At 25.9% G+C, this 17,529-nt stretch overlaps 1 long non-coding RNA gene and 1 other non-coding gene across 2 annotated transcripts; both read right to left on the bottom strand.

The window, feature by feature from the left end:
* Positions 1–912: 912 nt before the first annotated feature.
* LOC136979866 (uncharacterized) lies at positions 913–1,159 on the bottom strand. The gene is made up of 2 exons (XR_010881456.1): positions 1,096–1,159; positions 913–994 (listed from the first exon to the last, which is right to left on the bottom strand). It is a non-coding gene; the product is annotated as an uncharacterized lncRNA (long non-coding RNA).
* Positions 1,160–14,724: 13,565 nt separating this feature from the next.
* TRNAT-AGU (transfer RNA threonine (anticodon AGU)) lies at positions 14,725–14,798 on the bottom strand. The gene has a single exon. It is a non-coding gene; the product is annotated as a tRNA-Thr (tRNA).
* Positions 14,799–17,529: the final 2,731 nt, after the last annotated feature.

Here is a 17,529-nt window from a genome sequence, read left to right as displayed (position 1 = left end):
ATAAATAAATAAGTTTACATTTTAAACCTATTTATGAAAAAACAATTATCCATTTTTATTATAATTCTACAGTTAAACAAATTGTTTTATGAAAATATGATTTTTAATTTTGCTCAAGTTCATCAACATCCACGATTTAAGAAACAAGATCTACTTTTTTCTGTAGTTTTTTTTATAACCTGTTTTTTTTCTTCCTTCGAATGCTTATATGGACTTAAACTGTGGCACCTATTTTTAATTTCCGTGATGTTATATTAGTGATCACAGTTGGTTTCGGTGGCGTTTGATTGACATTAGGCCTTCCCCCGTCCTTCAACAGTTCAATAACCCATCGACTATAGGTTAATCCACTCTACTTTTAGCATTTTTACACATAAAATAGTTTAATTCATTAAAAAAACATCTCAACACTTCACTCTAATGTCATGTTTATGTTATATAATACAATAATTCCAGAGATTGTGTATTAATAGTAAATGCGTGTTTACAGTTAAAATACAGTAACATGCTTTTAAGCTGAGAAAATATATAAAAAATTCATAGTAAAGCATTAAGAAACAGCATTTAATGAATGCTGTCCCTTAATGAGATTATATAGACTTAAGCGAATAAAATGAAGAAATCGATCGTTTTAACAGGGAGACAGGAAACAATGGCTGCATTTTTATTGGCAAGTGGACAATTACTTATGACATTGGCGCCTAGTAGACGTCGATTGAAATTATACTTCTGTAGCTCCTCATTCTTAAATTTCTTTTATAGCTCGCCCTCATTCTAGCATCAAACAGGCCAACGATTCGGCTTTATGTAATCCTTTAATAAATAAATAAATACATCAAAACATATAATTATATACGGTAAATACACTTTTTAAACTGAGCCTCGGTTGAAACCTTCCATTTTATTTATTTATTTATTTTGTTTTCTTCGTAATTTTATGGAATAATTCATCTTCATCGCGGATAAAAATAGTTTCTCTTTAATCTCTTCTCCTCTGGAAGAATTTTTGAGTTGTTTAAATAAAGATATCCTGTCTGTTTGACAGTTCACACGAAGCAGCTGTCCGAATTTGTTCAACTCATAAGAAATACGAACCACATTGTACTATAGACAAATGTAATCTCTTCCCTCCTGGCTAACGTCTCCGCATCGTTGTCTGCTGTAGGGAGAAAGTAGCACGTGTTTTACTTGTACTCCTTTGGCAAAATGCCAATTCGGAACCCTACACGTGTTCCGTTGTCTTTTCAAAAATATAAATAACGCAGACAATATGTCTAATATTTGACTTTTTTTAATTATAAATTCTATTTATACTATCAACAATTTTATAGTGATTCGAATCTCTTAAATGAGTCTATTTAAATTACAATACTTCACATATGAAGAGCTGGAGTTAGGCTTGGGGCCCTAATCTATAACATATAACAGGCCCTATCCCTCTACCAAATAATGATACACGTAAAAGTATGAGGTCTTGTGAATAATTCAGCTTATATTAAATTTATGATAACGAAATGTAATTTAAAAGTTATATTTAAATGATTTAAAATTAAAATTTAATTTGGGGAGAATTGTTATAAGCTATTAAAATATGTTTAACGTTTTAAACATTAAATGTTGATTCGGTACAATAAACTGCCACATTATTTAATTTGTGGAAGTTGCAAAATTCTCAATTACAAATTATTTTAACCTTGAATTGTTAAAATGCTTCGTTTTAAATACACAGAAAAATAATTGCACGTAAAAAATAATTTATGCATGCAACTATTTTATTATATTTTATAATTGCTGTTGATCACATCCAAAAGTTAGTACATAGAATTAATAGAAAGAATTTATATATTTTTATTAAACTTTTAACATTAAAATTAATTAATAATTAACGACATTCCTGTCAATATTTTGCGCATTTTCTTTACGCGGTCTTCCGTGGCCTCGTTTTTGCATATCATTATGCTCTATATTCGGGGGGATCTCGATAAAGGCCCTGGATTAGGCTCTATTCCTGCAATTAATAGAAGGCTTCTAATAAGACTTAAGCATAATCTGTTCGTTTTAACTAGGGTCTTCAGGTAAAGCCTCATTGTAACTTGTTTTCACCGCACCACTTCAACCGCCCACCATAATTAACGACATAAAAAGTAATCCAATTCTGTAAGAAATGAATTAATTTTTGCAAATTTTCATAGAAATTTCTTATTGACTTCTAATGAATATGTAAAACAATTGGTCCTGAATATGAAATTTGACATTAATATTTTCTTCAAATTTTATTAAATTTATGTAAATTATATAGACTCTTTATATATTAAAAACATAAATTTTAGAAACTACATAAAAATATGCTAAAATTTATATTTAAAATGGTGCGAAATGAATACAAATTTTTGTAATTCTCAGAAAAATGAATACATATTTCATCAGAATATTTCCTTTTGGAGTATTCAATTGGTGATAATGATGATGATCATCATCATGTTGCATCATTGATTTTTGCCTATCAGAAACATTATTCTTATGTTTTCTAGTTTCTGTAGATACAAAATATTCGTTATAAAAACTTAATATAATTTATTTCAATATTCGTAATTATTATCTTTAAAATATCTCAACACAAAATTTCACATTTAAAAAAGCTAATTAAACAAATACATTTTTAAGGAAAAATGTCTTGGTTTCTTTATGTTATATATTATCGTGTATAATAAATAAAGAATACTTAAATACAAATATAGTTTGAACACAACACTTAAAACACTATATACTTTTATGTCAACAGTTTGAATAGTGTAGCCAAGTCGACTCTATTTTTATATCTTTTCTCTTTTATTTTTATTATAATCTAGCTATTGAATATCTTCTAAGAAAACACATAAATATTTGAATTTTCTTGGACGAACGTGGAGAAGTTCGTAACCGATTTGAAAAGAATAACACCTTAAATCTTATCTTTGTGTTCTTTAGAGTGATTTGTAGCTAAACTATCCGGTTGAAACCGGCTGGAGAACAAGACCATTCCAGTCGTTCGGGAAGAGGGAGAAAAGTGCCTCAAACAGAAAACAAACGATTATCAACGGCATCTATCGGATGTTTCCTGCAAGAAATAGTGGGGCTATAACTAGTTCCTGTTTGTAAACTAGATTGGAGTCTGTTTTTCAGTTTATATCTTTGATGTTTTATTTAAATTAGACCAGAAGCAAACTGGTATTAAGAATGAGAATGAATATACTTTTTTTATTAGCTTGCATTTATCAGTAGCCCATCTTATTTCTTACAAGATTTTTAACTTTAAACAAAAGCATCTCTTTATTAATGTTTGATTCGTGAACTCTACAGTTTGCATTTTAAATACAATAAAATCTCGAAATGTTTTTGTTACAGGTGGGAAAATATTCGAAAAATATAATTATTTATTATTATTTTTCGTACTACAAGTGTTCTCTTAATCTTTATCTGTAAATGAATGTAATTCCAACATCTATCGGGGAGAAGGAAGTTAAAGGTTGAAGTACGTTCTTAATTAACGGGATATTTACTTATTGCGACCTGTTAAGTAGTTCTAATATCATGTGAATAGTTTTTGACATGATTCAGAACATGAACTAGTAGCTTCCGTTCAGTAATAAACAACTACATTTCTTAACGAGAAGTGACATGCAATCAATAGATTTCCTTTCTGTCAGCCTCCTTCCCAAGGGATTCAAACATATTTATTTAATTTTATTATAAGATAAACTAAAAATCTATGTTTAATACGTGTTTCATGGTAACCTTTTGTATGTTTTAACACTAGGAAGAAAGTATTAAACTTATTTATTTGAAGAAATAATTGTGAATTAAGTGAAAGTTGTTATTCTAAATGTAAATAATTTTGTTTATATCGTAAAGAATAATCGATAATCTAATGTTTTTAAGATCTTAAAGTGTATATTTCATAATAATAATTATGAAAAACTTATCTAGAAAAATTATTTAAGATTATATTTTGCAATTCATAACAAGATAATTTATTATCGTCGTTTACTAATCACTACAAGCTTAATTGATTTGGTATCAACAAAAATATTTTCCATATTCCACAGGCCTTTACTGTATTCCTGAAAATACAAGATATTCAATATATTGATACATAAATAAAGTCGAACCTCTGAACAACGGACACCGACGGAAACATAAAGAATGGCAGCGTATGGGAGGTGGGGTTCTCCTGCATATCTCATATTAAATATTGTTAATAAAACTTTAAATTTGGTTAAATTTTTTTAATAAATAAATAAATATTTAAAACATTTTTGAAAATTTATTTTAAATATTTAAAGAGTATTTTATTTTATTTTATTGGTATACAACCTCGATATAGCGCCATCTTTTGTTTGCTTCTGATATTGGCACTGAATCGAATGTGCTCCATAAACAGGACCTCAAAACAACCAAAATTATTTAAATTAATTGATCTACACACAGGTTTGAAGGGTGAGAATTTGAAATGTAGAATCCTATATTTATTCATTCGAATTAACGAAGGATACTCTAATATTCACAAGGAAGCTCTGTTGTGATTTATTGACGTTGTAGAAGGGCGGCGTTATATAGGAGGTTGCTGTATCGACATTATATCTAAATTTCTAAATGCAGCAAAGTAAATTAGTAGCTATAATAATTTAATTATGAATATTTATAAAGTAAACTAATGTATTACGAATATTTTAAACAATTTTATATTGTTTTTCGTAATAAAAATATATTAAAATTTTTATTTTATATTTATGTAAAACATGCTATAGGCTAATAGTAATTTTTAAAATATATTTATATCTCGCATTTTAATATGCTACATTTAGATAGTCAAATCTCGATATAACGTTCTTCAAAGTAGTGCAAAACTTCGTAAAGCGCCAATGAATACCTTTGAATGGATTTTCCTCATAAATATTAAATAAGAACCTTTGTTATCATCAAGTTACGTTATTTTCAAACCCCTAAAATTGAATTTATATGTAGAGTTTATTATTATATATAATTACTAATGTTTGAAGTACTTCAGTTTATCGCCACACTCGATTTAATGCCAATTTCAGAAAAGAACAAATGGTAGCGTTAATTCGAAGTTTGACTATAAATACCAAATGTATATATAAAAATACTTTCATAAAACTTTAAAGTATTATATTTTATACGATTTTTAAAAATTCTCTTGAAGAGAAAATGCTATAAAACTGAAATTTTTGGTAATTTTCATAGATGCAACTTTACGAAATTTTAAATTGATTTGTATCTAATTTATATATATATATATAAACTTTAAAAATTCTTTATTTACTCAAATAAATAAAAATATTTTTTATTATTCTTCGATTAATTTTATCAATCCTACTTCAAAGTAGGCTATCAAATTTAAATAGGACATAAGGCCTGTTTGAAAGCAAGAAATAAAATTAATTTATTAACCTACCAACATGAAACGTATTAATGAGGCATAGAAACAGATGTTTAAGGTAAAAAAAGGAAATAAAAATAATAATTTATATGCCTCTTAATACATAAAATATATTAATATAAATAGTCTTAGAAGATTGCTGTATACCACGTTTATATAAAGATAGTTAAATTGTCTTTCCCAAAATATATACTTTATTACTTATAATTGCTTGTAAGATATTATATAGTTTAAATTAAACTTAAAAAATTTTTTTTGCAAGGAAAGATAATGGTGATCTGTCATTAATCAGTATGTCTGTCGTTCACGTATTCGAAACGGTCAGGTGATCTGCACCTTTGCACTTTAGTTAATGATATGTATGATATAAGATTATTCATATTAGTTCAGATCAATGTTCGAATATTTGGGCGTACTTATCTGTTTTAGGTAGTTTCGATTTGATTTCTGAAAATATATTAAACAAAGAAAATCGAACAATTTGAATGGCTAACTGCATTTTTGAATATAGTTTTCTTAAAATAGAAATTTGAGCTTAGAAAATATTGCTTTTTATTCTAAATACAATCAATCGATATTAAAAAAATCCCTCCTGTATAGTACACCCTCGTAAAGGGGCAATAAACACTCACAAATAGAGCACCCTCATAAATTTTAAATGGAGTGTCCTTTGTTATCTCTGTATTAATAAATACAGGAATTTACATTTCAAATGATATGTTTATTATTAAATTCTCAAATCTTAAAGCTGTGTGTTTTAAGTTTCCTCGATTTTTCGCCACACTCGATTTAGTGCTAATATGAGAGGCGTAAAAACAATGGCGCTATGTCAAGGTTTGATTGTATTTTATTATGTTTAAATAGATTACCCCTACAGTATGTTTATTTACATTAGAAAGGTAGGAGTAGAAATAGTTATGAAATCCAATTTTTGATAAGCGTTATCTATAAATAATTAGGCTATACATTGCTTAAAAGATAATCAAATTTTACTGCGTTTTAATTTTTTTTTATTTAACAATATCTTAAAATTATCCAATATTTATGTTTTTATTTTTATCTGACCTTCAACCGTGTATAACTGTTATCTATTTATCGCTTTATAAACATGACATTGATATATCTTAATGCACTTTACCTCTTATGATAATAAGATATTTAATGTTTAGACAAATGCATCAAATTAATCTAATTAATAATTATTAAATATATAAATTTCTACACCATCAAGTACTTCTACTGTTTAATTAAACAGTAAAAACATTCATGATAATTAATTAATTTAACAGAAAATACAGTCATTTGTTTTTTGGAATTTTAGCTCCTAATATCTTATTAAAAACCATTTGAATATTTAATATTGAGTCCAAGTTTAAAATTTAAATTTTTTCGCTTGTGAGTTTAAAAAACTTGCACTGAAAAGCCTATATTATGTTATAAATTTCAAAGAAGGTCGAATAGGCTTGTTAGCCTTCGGATTAAAATTATTAAAATAATTAATAAATCATATTTCCAATCGCAAGTTACGATGCATAAGAGATTAGATGTACTGTATTTTATACAAGGATAAATTTTTACACGTACACACGTATATCTTCACGCTTCTGATCCAAAAAAAAAAAAAAAAAAGGGTGAGCAGCAGGTAAAAGTACTGTATGCTACGATCTAGGATAAATTTCTGTAAATAAAAATTCAAAAACTAAATTTAATTTCATATTGTAATAAGTTATTAACCATTATCTATTATTAAAATTTATAAGAACGGTTTAAAAATTTTTTATTCAATTAAAAAAAATTCCGGAAACGAGTTGATTAACTTTTCCGGTAACGATATCAAAAATTGTGTGGCGCTATCTGTTGTGATATTTTATTTTAAAATCTTTTTGTATTATTAATTATTATAAAATGGCAAAAACATTAATTTAGAGAATAGGGATGAGTTTTAAAAAAAATTGTAAATGCTTTTAACGAGTAAAATCGTTATTAAGTCCGATCCTACTGGAGATATGGCACACGATCCCCATTTCCCCATTCAGTCCCCACTTCTCCATTTCCCCATTCAGTCGACAAAAGTTAATAGTATCAATCTCCCTAATAAACAAACTTCCCTGCCAAATTTCAGAGATTTTCGACAAGAAAGCACAGGAGTTATTTAAGCTTTTAACAGGGTGAATATGCACCCTGGAAAAGCACGATTTTGTTCAATCCCCCATACACACACACCAACGTGCATACATACAGAAAAAATCCCTAATGTTTTTACATTTCTCGATGTTTCAAAATTCCCGAAAATGTAAAAATCTTGGCGGGTCAATTTTTGACCGATCGCCTTCCTTCTATTATACACGGAGTTTATAAAATCCGTGTGCAATTTAAAAAATTATAACTTTATTAGTATTTGTGATAGAAAAAAAATCTGTATAAAGCATTAGAAAGCTTAATGTACTTAGCTTTATGTAAAATTATTTAGTAACTCTTCAACATAATAATTTAACAATTTTTCGAAACTTTAAACTTTAGAGAACTACAAAATCGTATTACCCTTTGTATTACTAATGATGGTGGACATGTGGAAACTTAATAAAATACAATAAAACAATAAAAAAATATATAGATTTTCTTATTTCCAATAAATTATACATAATTTCTCTATCGTAAATACTAATAAAGTTATAATTTTTTTAAATTGCACACAGACTTTATGGACACCAGGTATAGGCTATACGTATCGGAGCCAGGAAAGTAAAAATAAGAAAAGAAAATGGAGAATTTATAGAGTACATAGAATGTAAAATCTAAAATAGTTAGTTGTATATTTATTTATTTATAATACTTTATTTATTTACGTTTACAGCCATCTTCATATCTCTATAAACAATATAATCTATCGTATTTATTAGTTTTGAAATAATATATGACATAGGTCTATTATATATTTTTTATACACTGTATAACAAATTTCCATAGCTATATAGAGCTTAAAATTTATAAAAATGCAAATATTCATTTATATACATTTATATACGTAGCCTATAATTAATAATTATTTTCTATTCTTATAATTTACTTTGATAAAAAATATTCTTTTTTAATTTTTAAATACCTAATTAAAAATCTATACAACAGATATGTTAAATGATTGAATATTAATTACAATAAAAATCACTTTCATCATCCATTCTATTGAAAAGATAATAAAATATTTATTCAAACCACAGATAGAGCTGATCTTTCATCATTATATTCATCTACATCTAACTATTGTACTGAAATAAATCGCTATGTAATAAATTTTATATAGGTCCTAATGTAAAATAAAAATAAAAATGGGTTCAACGCCTTGATTATAAAATAAGAAGAAAATATCCGTTCAGGATGCCTAAATATCCTGTGCTCTTAATATCTCCGGATTTATTACGCAAAATTCACTTTCCTCACGATAATTTCGTTTATATGAGTGATAAGTAGTTAATTTTAATTCTTACAAGTGAAATATTTAAACAAAAAATACCTTTGTCTTCTATTTGTAAAAAATAAACTTACTCATCCGACGGAAAACCGAAAAAATACCTATTTAATAATATATTTTGTAGATAATTCACATTTAATTATTGCAAAAAAGATTGTTAATTATAATAGTAAATTTCGTAAATTAAGTTTACAAGCCGGCCGGATGAGTGTGGAGGTTTAGCTGTTACTCCCCGCTCTGAAGAATCTGTGATCGAATCTGTACTGCAAATGTCTGGATTTTACGAGTGCTGGAGGTCTTCAGAATCAATTGCGAATGAGATGACTCCTCTGGGATTTCGTGCTAAATGGTGCTACAGGACTCGATCCAGAAAGCTGCGAATATCCTCGTGAATCTTCAGGTGGGATGTGTGTGTCGAATATGTTAGACTCCGCCCTTCAACTTCCGGTTATCCTTGGCGTGGAATTGAAGAATAAAATTGTATATGTATATACATATATAAGCAATTAACTATTATTCAAAAATATTTTTATATTTATTTACCTTACAGAACTATAATTTAGAAGAATGAAACATATGAAATTTGAGATAATAATTAAATCTATTTTTTAATCGGATGTCCTATTAAAACTTATATAAATACAACTTGAATTTAAATATGGTTCGAATGCCAATATGTGTTAACGTTACGAAACGTGATCACCTACATTCTTGACTGAATTATCAACAATAATTTCAATTGAGAAATAAGTTTATATTCAGGTTGAACACATGGCACATCACAGTTCGACATACAATACGTTTGATTTCATTTTAATATACAGTATATACATAACATCTATGAAACAAAATAAAGAAAGAATTCATTTTTATTTTCTTTTGCAATTCAAATAGAACATGTTTTCGAGTATTTTTAGTCAATACATTAAAAACAATTGAAAGTCTGTTGAAGTATTTACCTAATAATTGTCCTTGACAATGGATTGTTTATTATTACAGGCTACGAGCTAAGTTTATTGTTTTTATATTTATAAAATAATAAACTTAGAATAGTTTTAAAAACTCGAATCTCTCTTTAATTTCTAAATATTAGCTATATTTTTCACTTTTTATGGTTTCTCAACATATATACTCTCTTCTAAATGGTAGTATTCTAGAACCATTTTCATATACTGTATAAGAAAATATTTTCGGATTATCGTCATTCAAAACATATTTATTCATATTTTCATGATATTTCAGTAGTAGCGGGGAAATAAAACGAACTAAAATCAAAACTGAACAGTCGCTACACAATTTTCTAAAGAACTATTAAATACATTTAAATTATAAAAATATATTTTAAATAATATATATTAGAGTTGTATCGAAGCTTTATAAAAATATTTTTAGTTAAATAATATAAACACAATATACAATATATAAAAGTTTTATTATTTCATCTGATAACAAAAGAGGAAAGAGAATAAAACAATACTAAAAGCTCCATCAACGTCATAAGGAAATTCGAGACTTTATATTAAGATTTTCAAATATAAATAATTTAATATAAGATAAACAAATCAATTTTTAAAGTTGAATTCTCATAGTTTCAACGATTTACTGTTTAAATACTAAAAGCTATCCAGACTAAAACCTATTTTTGTTATTTCTTCTTAAGTTTAGCATGTTTCCCCCTTAAAACAAGTTTTACATCTAACATAAATAATGCAACCCCGTAGATTATACATCAGTAAATCACTTTTTTTTTTTTTTAATGTACAAATAAAATAAACTGTCCAGTTTTGCTTATGTTTATATGATAAAATATATAGAAACAGTTCAATGCTGATACTTATGTTGTCATCAACATGTATATATAGTATCATTATTATTTTACTTAAAAATGCAAATTATATATAATATATAATATGCATTTTTATAATATTGTAATTAAAAGATATTTTTAATTAATTATGATCTTATTTTTTAATAAATTTTAAGTAAAATAAAGAATTATATATGTAATTAAAATTATTCAAAATAAGATAACTCATTAACAATGCTAAGATAGAAAACATATTTAACTTCCCTGCATTAATTCTCTTATTATAAATGAAATGCTGTATATTAAATTTTATTATTTAAAAAAGATTATTTGTTATTTAATTAAATTTAATATGGATTTAAATAATAAACAAAATAATGTATTTATATTTAATAAAATAGTTTTAGTACTTTTAAAATGACTTTATAACTTAAATTTTAGTTTGATTTAAATGATTTCTCATTTCTATCAAAAATAAATGTTTATTTTTAATATAATTTACAAAAATGGATATTCAATTACATAAAATAAATTTATATTTTTAATATTCTTTCATATAAAATATTTAATTAATATTTTAAAAATATTTTAAATTGTAATTAGTAATATATTGCATTTATTTTTAACTGTTTTAAATATACAAATTCTGTAAATTTGTAAAAGGGTAAGTGTATCATCTGAAAATAATTCAGGTCATGCTTCTTGTATTCATTTTATGTTAAAATAATTAAAAATTTAATTATTACCAGGAGTCAAAGTTTAAATTATATCAACTTAGCCCATGAACTACAAATTCGAAATTAATTCCTTTTTAATAATATTCCTTTATATTATTATAATTTATATACTTGAATTCTAGTAAAGGCTTCTTGCCAAAGAACTGAGTCACCCGACCTATTTACATATAAAAATAACGTCAAACAATTTACACTCTCTTTTAGGAAAAATAAAAATAAAATACGCCAAAGAGAAACTCCAAAAGAATAGAGAAGATATCTATATTTTATTTAGAAACTATACATAGATTAAATATTTAAATATTTTTATCGTTTTATAACGCAAAACTTCTTATTAATAGAGCGAAAATTTGACATAAAATAATTTAATAAATATTTATTTACAAAATTTTACATATTAATTACAGTCGAACCCGCAATAACGCCCACCTGTAAATACTGGTCATTTTTTCGGGCATTTTGTTTTCTTTCTGAAGAAAATTGCATACAAAATAACCTCCAAACAGCGGCCATTTTTAAATGCTACCGTTGTTCAAAGGTTTCACTGTATTTAAATAATTAAAAAATGTTTATATGCAAAATATAAATATAATTATTTATTAATGATAATTAAGAATATGTAAAAACCTGAATTTGGCTCTCCCTTATTATTTTTAATATTTATTTTTATGCCTCTAGCATTTAAAGATCTTGGCCTAATTTGTGCTTATATTACAATTAATCATTTAATTTATGAATATTAATAATACTCGAATAATTGTTTATTATACATTTAATTTACTGGATATTTTAAAAATTTTGTACTGATAGTTTATTAATAATATAAAATTTGCTTATAACTTTAATTTTAAAATATCGTTTAATCGTTTAAAATTTAATTTTGGTCCTACATTTTTCATTATATTATAAAATACAAGTATGAAATAAATATGATATATGATCGAATATTTCTTTAATTCGATGCATGGGCCTAAATAGGGTAACTTTCGATTTCGTAAACGGTTAAATATTGCATAAGAAAATGATTTTTAAAATATTAAAAATATTCGATATTTATAGTTGGTTGCAATACAAGAATAATATACAGTTGAACCTCCTACCACTGTTATTTGTTTCCCTCAGTGGCCATTATTCTGAGGTTTGACTGTGTATAAAGCAGATTAAACACGAATTGAAATAAAATACTTTATTTTGGTTAAATATAAGTTTAAATATACTTAAAAATAATTTATAATTTTCTAAATCCATAAAAATTTTGGACCTCAGACGGATTCTATAGTGGAGGATATATTATAGCCTCTGGCAATCTCAAATACTGTTATTTTGTATGGGACTGCAGTCAGGGCTGGACTTAGCCTTGTTGTGACCCTAAGCTATAACTCATAACAGGCTGTTTCCCTCGTGAAATAATGATAAATGTAAAAACGTGAGGCCCTAAGCTATAGACTCATAATGCGAGGCCCTAAGCTCAACTTCTTCAGCTTATGTGCAAATCTGGTCTACAATAATTCTATTTAGAATAATTAATAGCAATTAAACAAAAAAAAATACTTTTCTTTCTAATACTTTATGTAGACTATAAATTATAATTATTTGGTTTATATGCAGCAATCATGGAATTCTCATTATTTTAAAACGTGTTTACTACGTTACAGTTCATTATAATTATGAAATTAAAACAATTTAATTCATTTAATAGTTGAAAATATAGTAAAGTTTAATAACTTTATCAATGAATAGGCTCTATGAATATTCAAGTAAATAATATTCTTCGCTGAAATAAAGTGTGCCTAGAAATAATGTTATAATGTTATTTTATAATGTTATTCCTCTCGCAATAAGGATAATGCCAGACTGTAATACTCTTGTAGAATATATCAAATCGATATTACTCTGAAGTCATCACATTACATAACTGAAAGCATAACATTTTTGCTATTGTCTGAATATACAATCGAACCTCTGAACAACGGCTACTGATGTAAACATTTGTTCTGAGGTGGCCGTTTTTAGCAGGTTATCTTATATTCTCCACCGCTGCTTAACAGTAATCGTTGTCGGGGGGTGCCGTTATTAGCCATTCGACTGATTAGACGTAATCTTTATCAACATATTTCATTACTCCAAATCGCTGTTAAAGTTTGATTTATTTAAAATATTTTCAGAAAATTCTGTTAAAAATTACAATAAAAAGTATTAAATCTTGAAGATTTTAAATTATAAACTAATTTTTTTATTCGTTAACATTAATTAAATTCAATTAAGTTATAGGGATTTTATGAAAATCCCTATAGAAACGGTAACCTTTAGAAACTTCTATCTTTAACAATTTTATCAAAATACAGTAGAAAAATTTTGCAATTTTTATAAGATAAGAAATTTTACTTATAAATATATTTTTCTATATGTAATTTTCCGAAATACGAAGGATAAGAGAATACACAATGTCGACATTTTTCTAGAAATGACATATTGGTAATTCCCGTTTATAAATTTTATAAGCAATTTAAAAATATATTTTAGAAAAATTACATTTATATAAACAAACGTTCTACGTAAAGATATTATTTTGTTAATTTTTAGATAATAAGTAGTTAAAAATCAAATAGAATATTTCTTCGGCTTGTCGATTGTCGCTCCATCTGTTGTTAAAAAAGTTGAAAAATACATTTTTATTGTTTTAAAAATTTACATAATAAGTATATTAAATAAAAATTAACAAAAAAATAAATACTAATACATATGTTTTAAATTATAAATTATAATTTAACAAACAGATACTTTAAAATATTCAAAATATATTGAGAAATAATGTAAAATATTTTGTTGTAAAGATTTAGAAATGGTTTATACTTCAATAAGGAATTTTTCCATTTATTTTATTTATAGAAATTCTGATTCATTTTAGAAAAATTCTTCAAAAATTTATGGTTCGGTACGTTTAATAACCTTATTAAATCATAAAATATTTTTTCAAAATATATATTTTAAATAAATTTTCGTTTAATATTGGGAAAATATTATAATAATAATAAATGTATTTAGGATTACGTTTTATGAAAGAAAAATAAGTAAAAATTCATGTGTTTATTATTTTTATTTTTTCTATTGAGAAAGCTTAAAATATATTTTTTTGTATTAATTATAAATTTTTAAAATGTAAATTAAAGAGTTGTTAATATGCAAGTTGTTATTAACCATCGATTATTTTTTTATAGAGTAAAAATAAAGAAAAAAACTAAAAAAAAGGAAGAAAAACAAAAGATCGACTAGGCACCGGTGGGATTCGAACCCACGATCTCCTGTTTACTAGACAGGCGCTTTAACCAACTAAGCCACGGCGCCTCAGCAACCCACGCTCTCTAATATGTTATAATAAATTGTGTCATTCGTGCCTTTTTTTCGTTTAACATGTGACTTGATCTAATTAATTCATAAAAAAGAACGCTACGATCAATATTAAGAATTCAAAATATATCGATACAAATAGTGAAATCGATAAACACTTTCAACTTTGATACTAACAAGGTATATTTCTTTTTATTGAATTACTTTTCTTTTTTTTTGTCAATTCTCGACGGATCGGTGACTTTTGACCCTTGAACCGGTTAACACATAATGACTTCTTTTATCGTTGATGGATGTGTAATGATGCAGAAGTACGGTTTTATAGAGTTATATTTTGTATAAGCTTAATTAAATCTTTCTGGGTATCTATTTTCTATAATAAAGTAACCATTTAGAAAACGCATTAAAGGGGTTCGTCCTTTAATTATGTTTACAGTTTTAAGGGGAAGGAAAGTGGCAAAAAATGAGAGGTAAACTGGAAACTTAGACAATATTTGAAGGATTTTTTAGTCATTTCTTCAATGTCAGGGTGGTCTATGAACTATTGTAGCCTACACGTAACTGAAAGGGAGACTTGTATACAACAATAAAAATCGGCTCGTAAACTGCACAAGTAATTGATGGACAGCACCAAACACATTAAACTTTTGTTTACATTAATCTACATGTAAATTCTCTTAATGTTTCGATTTTCGGTGATAAAATTTCCCTTAAGATTTCATAATATTTATCTATCTATTAATTTTTGCTTCAAAATTTCATTTTTAATTCATTACAATAAACCCGTTGATTCAACGTAGTTACAGTATTTATGTAGGCTATCTACATATATTCTAGACTAAATAAAAACATATTATCTTCATTTAAGACCCTTTATATAACATAAAAAGTGAATGTGGTATTTGGGAATGTTTATCAACAGGTTGGAAACAGTTATCGTACAGAAAGACGATTTCGCAATCATTCATGTTGAAATAAAGGGGAGAAAAAAAGAGTTCTAACTAGATTATTTCGTTTTCTAATTTTATATTTTGTTATTTATGATATCAAAATAATAGTTCAATTCATAATAAATGGTAAATTTGGAAATAATATCAATAAAACTCATAGGCTAGTATAGCTAGAAGGGCTTCTTACAGGCATAGAATGACCGAGAAGTTATTTTATGAGGCCCTCCGTATACTAAAAATAGCAAAATAGCATTTAGAAAGTTATTTTTTCTTAATATACTTAAATAATTTGTAACAAATATTTTTAAGGCTCTGGTAAATTTGAGACACAGGCCAAATGGGTATGTCATAGAGCCTGGTGGCTATTAACAGAAACAATTGGTATGGCAATGATAAATATTTTATATATTTATTATATCTACATAACTTATATTTAGCACTCTTCCCATTTTAACTGACAGCTCAGAAGAGTTAACAAGTGTCACTTGAAATAAATTAACCTTTAAAAAGTAGGAAGCGATCCAAATCATTATAACCCGTATTATATTAATAATATGTTAATGATTCATATGACATATCTAGAATTCATTCAAAGATAGATCAACCGTTATTTGCAATAATATTTAGGATACGTTTATTTATTTAATGGAAAACTGAAATAATACAGTAGTAAAGAAGTTAAATTTTTTAATTAATAGATTATGATTTATTTTTATATAAATTTTAATGATTTTATATTTCTATATGCTTAACAAAATGATTAGTTTTTTCCAGCATATTTAAAGCTATAAATTAATTTATAAAATATTCAATAAAATTATATAGCAATTTGTAATAAAAACTTGATATTTTTATTTAGAAAATTAGTTATTATTCATTTAAATTTCATTAAAATTGGATAAAATAAGTACTTGAATATCATCTACAGTCGAAACTCCAATAACGGCCACCCCGAAACAGCAGCCATTTTTTTTTTCTTAAGAAAAGTTTCTTTCTGAAATGCATACAAAATACCTCCGAACACGGAATTTTTTTTATATTCTTGTCAGTGGCCGTTGTTCAGAGGTTTAACTATGTATACTTTCTGACTTGTTGCTTCAAGTGTACTTTGAACCATACGCATTAACATTAGGATATGTAGTATTTTCTGTACATTACTGAGTAAATTAAATTTAATTAAAGTGCACGAAAAATATCTCTCTACGTCTCACTTTAGTTAGTCTAAGTTCTGTTATCGAGGTTATTTTGGTATAGGTATGTATGAGGATACAGGTAGTATGAAGTTTTCAAATGGTCAGATGTGGAGATAAAAGCATCACTCTGGGTGACCCATTCCTCTAGGTCAGAACCTTAGAAACTTTTATGGGCGATTTAACATGAATACATCGAGTTTTGTCCCTCACCCACTCTGGACAGGGTTGATGATAAATCCATGATCCGTAAATCCATAAATTCACGATAAATGTGAAAAATAAAAAAGCCGTCTTATCATCTATATGATGAAAAAGTTAAGAAAAATTAAAAAGATTGAGAAATGTAACGATTAAAATCAATTGCAGTATTAGAAGAAATAACACTGTAAAATAAACAATCCTTCTACTTTATACTCTCTTCTCATAATTCTGAAAGTATGCAAAGTAATGCTGATAAGGACACCAAATTCGAAATATTTGTGTTTAGATCTATCATTATTTCTATAATCTATTGTAAACATAGTCAAATTTATTTGTAGTGTAATAAATAAAGTTTTTGTAGATAGTCAATTACAAAACACTTTC

This window comes from Centruroides vittatus, unplaced genomic scaffold (genome assembly GCF_030686945.1).
Source record: "Centruroides vittatus isolate TY-2023 unplaced genomic scaffold, ASM3068694v2 contig_651, whole genome shotgun sequence".
In the NCBI taxonomy this organism is placed as follows: Eukaryota; Metazoa; Arthropoda; class Arachnida; order Scorpiones; family Buthidae; genus Centruroides; species Centruroides vittatus.
Note: the sequence above shows the minus strand (reverse complement) of the source record. Positions and strands in the feature narration are given on the sequence as shown.